Source organism: Orycteropus afer, unplaced genomic scaffold (genome assembly GCF_000298275.1).
Source record: "Orycteropus afer afer isolate SDZICR_OR568_19922 unplaced genomic scaffold, OryAfe1.0 scaffold00009, whole genome shotgun sequence".
NCBI classification, from domain to species: Eukaryota; Metazoa; Chordata; class Mammalia; order Tubulidentata; family Orycteropodidae; genus Orycteropus; species Orycteropus afer.
In genome coordinates, this window is record NW_006921596.1 from 7,180,527 (window position 1) to 7,187,103 (window position 6,577).

At 37.1% G+C, this 6,577-nt stretch overlaps 1 protein-coding gene across 1 annotated transcript in view; it reads left to right on the forward strand.

Moving 5' to 3' along the window:
- Nucleotides 1-6,577, forward strand: part of PHKB (phosphorylase kinase regulatory subunit beta) — a 286,088-nt gene that overhangs the window by 307 nt on the left and 279,204 nt on the right. The window lies entirely within an intron of this gene.

Sequence of the window (6,577 nt, forward strand, 5' to 3'; positions counted from 1 at the left end):
AATACCTGCCCCTCCCCCCCCCCCCAACACCACCACCTGTAGAATTAAGTGGTGGCCTCCACTCCAGTCCGTGTTTGTTCCCTTCAGAAAGTAGTCAAGACATCTCCCGGCGCCCTTCCCTTAGAAATCAGGCGGCGGCCACATTTCTGGGAAAGAGAGTGTGGTGTTCTTATGAGTGTTCCTCAGCAAAAATCAGATAACTTGATTCTTAGATAATGACTATGATCTGGCTCTAGAAAAGTGGTAGTTGATCGTTACTTTCTTTTATAGTCAACACAAATTCTCAGCCCTAGCGGAAATTGAAGGGCATTAAGACCTCAGGCCACGGAGAGGGTCACGTTGAACATACTTAGGGTTCAGAAGGAAGCGGGCACTTTCTCTGGGCAAGTGATCCCAGGACGTGTAGTTCCTAGTTGTAGCTTCCTAACTCCAGGCCCCAGAAGTTGGAAAATGCTGTGCAGGCAGTTCAAGTGTCCTGAACTGACTTGTTCAAATTGCAAAGTCACGACTTTGAAGTTAGCACTTGTGGCTGAAATCTCCTCCAAGAGCTAGGATTGAAACTTCCCTTATTCCTGGCTAGCTGGAAATAAACTTGAGCTAAAAATGCGCCTGTAAAAAGGAAAGATGACTGAATGACAAGTCTTAAACTAAGGACCTTTTAAAAGATTGGTATACTATTTATCAATATTAGGAAATGCTGGTGCAAATTTAAGACCACCAAAAGAACATTAAGCTAGGAAAATTAACTTTGTATTTCTATGGATATTAAGAGATTTTTTTTTTTCCCCTTATATTTTGGGCCTTGGTCATTTATTACGGTTTTAGTTGTCTGTTGTGCACACTTTCTTCATCCTTTTTTTTAATTTGGAGAAAATATCTCATAAATTATACAGAAGAATTTCACCCAATGTTCATTGTCAGTTTCATTTTTTTTTAATTCCATTTATTTACTGAATGTAAAGTCCCCTACAAAATATGAGAGACTATTTCATAAAGTAGTCCTTAGTACGTTTTAGAATCAATTCAATTACTTGGAATAGTGACATGTTTTTTGTTTGTTTTTGCATTTTTCTAAAATGTCAAACTTATAAAAAATATGTGATTGTCTGGGCTACAAAAATGTGATACTAGATTGATGATATCTACATAAAGAATAACGAGAGTTTTCTTACAGAAAACGGAGCTCTTTCTGCCCTCAACACACATTTTTGCTGAATTTCTCATTTTCTTTAATAACCACAGAGTTTATTTTCTTTAGTGTTTCCTCTGTTTCTTCTGAAATGCATGTCATAGCTATACATTTTGAAAATCTTACTTTTTTTTTAATTGAGAAAAAAATTTCAAATTTAACTGTTGAATGTATTCACTTAAGTGCACTGCAAAGTAGTTAAGGGTATAATACTAGTGTTGGGTGTTTTAATATGTTTATATCTAGTAGCAAAAGATCTACCACTTGAACTCAGTCCTCCAAATTGTTGTTTGAGATTTTAGATTCTCCTGATAACTCTATATAGACTTACAAAGTTTCTTGAATGAATCAATAATTTCCTGTGTTATTACAGTCAATGTGATTCTGTTTGCTCCTTTTAGAATATAAACAGTTTTGTTTGAAAAGTATGCTAACCTGACTCTGGTATAGGCTTCAGGGCAGAATTCTGAGCATTGTTACATAGTAGCCTAATCATTTCACTGAAGAGTAGAGGTTGCTACTCTTAAGTAACATTTAAGAAGTGAGTATTATGTATTTCCTGCCTCATCTATATAATCAAATGTAATTTATCAAACAAAAGAAATCAAATTTTTAAGTCATTGAAGAGAAAATAAAATTATAATAATTATAATATTGTCTTTGTTATGCACTGCATCGTGTTAATAACTACTCACATTGCATTCAATTAATCTAATGCTGATTGCTTCTAACCTTCACTAAACAGTTTTGAAAATTGCTGTAGTTTAGCCTGGGATGCTTATGATTAGAGTCAACAATTTGAAATGGCCAGCTCATCTGATGCGGTTGTCTCCTCACCGCCTGCTTTCTTAAGGTCTGGTAAGTGTGTAGACCCCAAAAGGGTCACTTGGTATTTTAAAACAACCTTTTCTTCTCAAAGTTTATGTCATCTTATGATATGATTTTAGATTTACTTCTTCATTGGTGGGTCCAATCCTGAGCACCATTTCTGCTATTGTTAGGCTTAGGTTTGCACTGTATTTCAAGTGTGGCCTATCATGTTATTGTGGTGCAAAGCCTGAGAAGGGGTCAAGAGTGGAGTCCTTGCCATGACACACTGTTTGACCAGAGGCAGCTCAGTTCTGTTTCTGGGAACTTTATTTGTCAAATGAGTATCATAAGGTCTAGCTCCTTAAACCATTTTTGTTCTCTGGCAAAATGGAAATGAAACTGAGTAATGTGTTCCCCAAGATTGTGGAACAGTATCTGTTCTAAGGGGAAATTGAAACCGAGTAAAGTCAAAACTATTTCCCCCACCCTGGTTAAAACAGATAATTGGAACAGATAGGACCCCGGATGGGAATAGATAAGTGAACTTAATTGCCCTCAACTATTTTCCCACTCCAGTTAAGACTAATAGGACCCCAGCTGGAGACATATGAGTAAATATAATAAGTTCAGTTCCTTAAGAACTGAATAGAACAGAAAACATTCTTTCCTGCTATTTCCTTAGGCACAGGTGATAAACGTTAATGCATCTTAGAAAAAAACTTGAAAATTAACTCTGGCTCACGAACATGCCAAAGACAAAGAGGAACAAAGTTACTGGGAACTAACACTCTCCCTTCTGCCTAAGCCCCAATCAGCTGATAACAGGAAGTCGGTGTGACTCATCCAGTATCCACCACTGGATCAAAACACTATTGTCCCTTTAAACTGAGGTGAAGGAAATAGCAGCCAATTCTCAACCATCTCATACCCAAATTCCTCAAATTTTTATGAATATGCATCACCCTCTCTTCTGAAACTTACAAAACTGTGATTTGATGGAGTTTCAGGGAGTCAGATCTGGGTACGGGTACCCCTGGCTCCGTGCATTGCTGCTTTGCAATAAATAATTTTGTCTCCTCTTAATCACCTGGTGTGTAAACTGTTTTGACCTGACTGCACACCAGGCAGGGACCCGCATTTGGTCCTATATCAGAAACAACTTTTATAAATTAGTAATTTTTGGTCAATGCCTCATAGCCCTAACTTTTCATCAACTTCCAAGGAAGTGGATATTATCATAAACATTTTCATGGACAGGAAACAGAAGGTCACAGAGGTAGAGCCACTTGCACCAGGTTGTGAGACTTTACTGTTTCAAGGCCAAATGCTGTGGTGGTTGATGAGCCCTTTGGATTACTGCATGAAAACTGTGTAATTGCTTCCCAAATGAGTACATACTGTCTTGAAAAAAATTTCTAGGAGGTTCATGAACCCAGAAAAATCCACATACGAATTTCCATTAGAAACACATGCCTTTAAATGTATCCATCTCTACAGAAGAAGAAAGAGTCTTTGTTAAATGGCCACAGTGATAAAAATTAAGACAGAAGCTCTAGGGCACTTTCCTGTAGGTCATGGCCTAACTTGGGCCATTTCACAAACTGTTATGTGTCAGAACACTCTGGAAGAAACCTGTTGGCAAGATATTACATTGTTTCTAATTGTGCCTAAAGCAAATTATTTAATTCTCAAGACCCATTAACAGGTAAATGTGAGATGAACCAACCCTAACAGTGACTGAGGAACTCTTTCTTTTGGACACTCCATTCAGGAGTGAGCCCCTCCCTTATTTCCATCTTTACTTCAGTTCCTTTGTTGTCAAAATGGAGGAAGAAAATTGCAAAGGAACAAAATAGGAAATAGCTAAGGGAAGAATCATAATCAAACCGGAGAAAACAAAGCTTGTATTTTAAGGAATAAGAAAATGATCCTTGTCTTCAGTTGTCATCTGCTAAATTAAAGTAATAACATATTATATATAACAGTATTCAATTTATTTCTGATTTAATATTTGAACTAAAAGATTGGGAGAATATATATCCCTTTAGACACCTAGATATATTCTTTCTTTTTAAGCATCAGATTCAGTTTTCTGTCTTGGCTTTCCTAATAAGGGCTTGGTGGGTTTGCAGCACTAGCAAAGTCATTTGGTAGTAATGGGGAAGTACAATATGAAAGATAATGCTTTTATGCATCAGTAGTCCCCAGAATTTCAAAACCCAGGAACTGTGCTTAACATTAAATAGAGTGTACGAAAGCATATACAACTAAATTTTCCAGTATCAAAATACTTCAAAGTAAAATACAACAAGAAACAAAACAAAATACCAAGCTTCAGTGTTATAAACCATTTTAAGGATAGATTATTTATAATTTACTTTAACTGTTTATACTTCTTTTTGATTCCTCTAACCAAAATTTAGTAAGGTTATAAAGAAATATCAAAAAATTTAATCTGTTAAAATGAGAAATACTCAGTTTGCATTTATAGTTTATTTACTAATTGAAATACTCCATTTATGTTGGAAATAATTTGTTTTCCCCTGTTATAGTTCCTTGAATGTTATTACTGTGGAAGAATGTTTCATTGCATGATTTAATTAACAGTCAGTTTATAGCATGCCCTGGGTTCACAGCTGTGCCTTTCAGTGGCACTTCTGACCAGAAACTAGCCAGTGGTACAAAAAATGAAAGGTAACATCTTGATTTTGGAAAACGAATTTCCTATATACCTGGATTGTTGTGTACATTTTAGCCCTCCTTAATCCTCCTGAATATGTGCCCCTGCTATAATTTCTTTGTTTCTATCCTTTATTAAATATAATGTGAGTCCTGCATTTCTACAGGTATGTACTGGAATTGTGCTGCAACTGCTGATATGTCTGTATGTGCTGTGGTTGAATGTACTTTATTTTCTTTTGACTGCTTAAATCCAGAGAGAGATCTAGATATCCAACTTTTTCTTTAAATAACCTTGGAGTAAAGTGAAAGACACTGAATTTATAATGAAATTCAAGAACCAAAATAAATTATATTTCATTTATGTAGTAAAGGAGTACAGTATGCCTTCTATTGCTTCCATTTCTCATTGGGCCACTGTAGTTAATGATATACTAGGTTAGAAGAGTTGGTCAGCTATAGCTGTCACATTGGTAATACAGTTCAATTATTTGCATAATTGTATGAAAAGTATCTAAGCATTTGTGCTTTTGTTCTTAGTTGACAAGAAAATTTTAAAAATCATTCCTTCTTAAATAAAAGTAAAGGAGCTGTGGTGCCACAGTGCCTTACGCATTTGACTGCTAACCAGAAGGTTGGCAGTTCAAACCCACCAGCTGCTCCAGGGAAGGAAGACAGGGCAATCTACTTCCGTAAAGATTTACTGCCTTGGAAACCCAATGGGGGTCGCTATGAGTTGGAATCCACACGATGGCAGTGAGTTTTTTTTTTTTTGGTTAAATGAAGGTAATCATCATTATCTCTATTTTGACTTCCAGGTTTATCAGCATCTGATAAGTGAGTTTATCAGTCTCTGACTTGAATTTTTCCTATTACACATTCTCACTTCTCTTTAGATTCTTTTATTAATTTCCTCTTATTAATTTGATCTGCTTACTTGGTAATTTTGTGGTATATTCTGGGAAGAACTCAACTTTTTATTTTACACGTCTGAAATGCTCTGCTTTTGATGCTTTTATGCAGCAGCTTTGTTTTTAGTCTAATTTGTTGTTGTTACACGCGGTGGAGTCTGGAGATGGACCCAACTCATAGCGAGCGACCCCTCCTTGGGTTTCCGAGGCGGTATCACTGCAGAAGTAGATTGCCCAACCTTCCTTCCGAGGAGTGGTCTAATTTAGCAGTCAACTAATCAAAAATGTTCCTGTGGCTTGAAGAGACCGTTGGCCTCAAAGCTCTTGGACTATTGTGGGTTGTGGCCCCCTTTAAAAGCCTGAGGGAAGAGTACTTTGTAGTCAGCCAGACCTGGATCTAATCCCGGCACTGTCGTTTTGTTGCTGTTAGTGCTATAGAGTGGGCTCTCAACCATGGCGATTTTATGAATAACGATGAAATGTTACTAGATCCTGTGCCTTCCTCATGATCGTTGGTATTGTTGTGTCTCTTGTTGTGACCATGTGTCAGTCCATCTCACTGAGGGTTTCCCATGTTTCCGCTGAGCTTTTGATGAGCTTTTCACTGAACTTTTCTAGAGCCTGGTCTTCCTGATAATGTATGTGTCCAACATAAGTGAGCCAAAGTTATTACCATCTTTGATACTAAGGAACATTCTGGTTGTGTTTCTTCTGAGATAGATTTGTTCTTGACAGCTCTTTTGTGTACCCCCTGTTTTATCTTGGACAAGTTACTTTGTACCTCTGAGACTCAACTTCTTTCCCTGTAAAATACAATGAAGATAAAAAATTTACCTGGAGGGGCTATTGTGAGAATTAAATTACATGCTACGCACTTGATTTTGTTGTTGTTGTGTTGTTATGTGCTGTCGAGTCGGCCCCGACTCATAGCGACCCCTCCTTGGGTTTCTGAGGCAGTATCACTACGGAAGTAGGATTGCCCAACCTT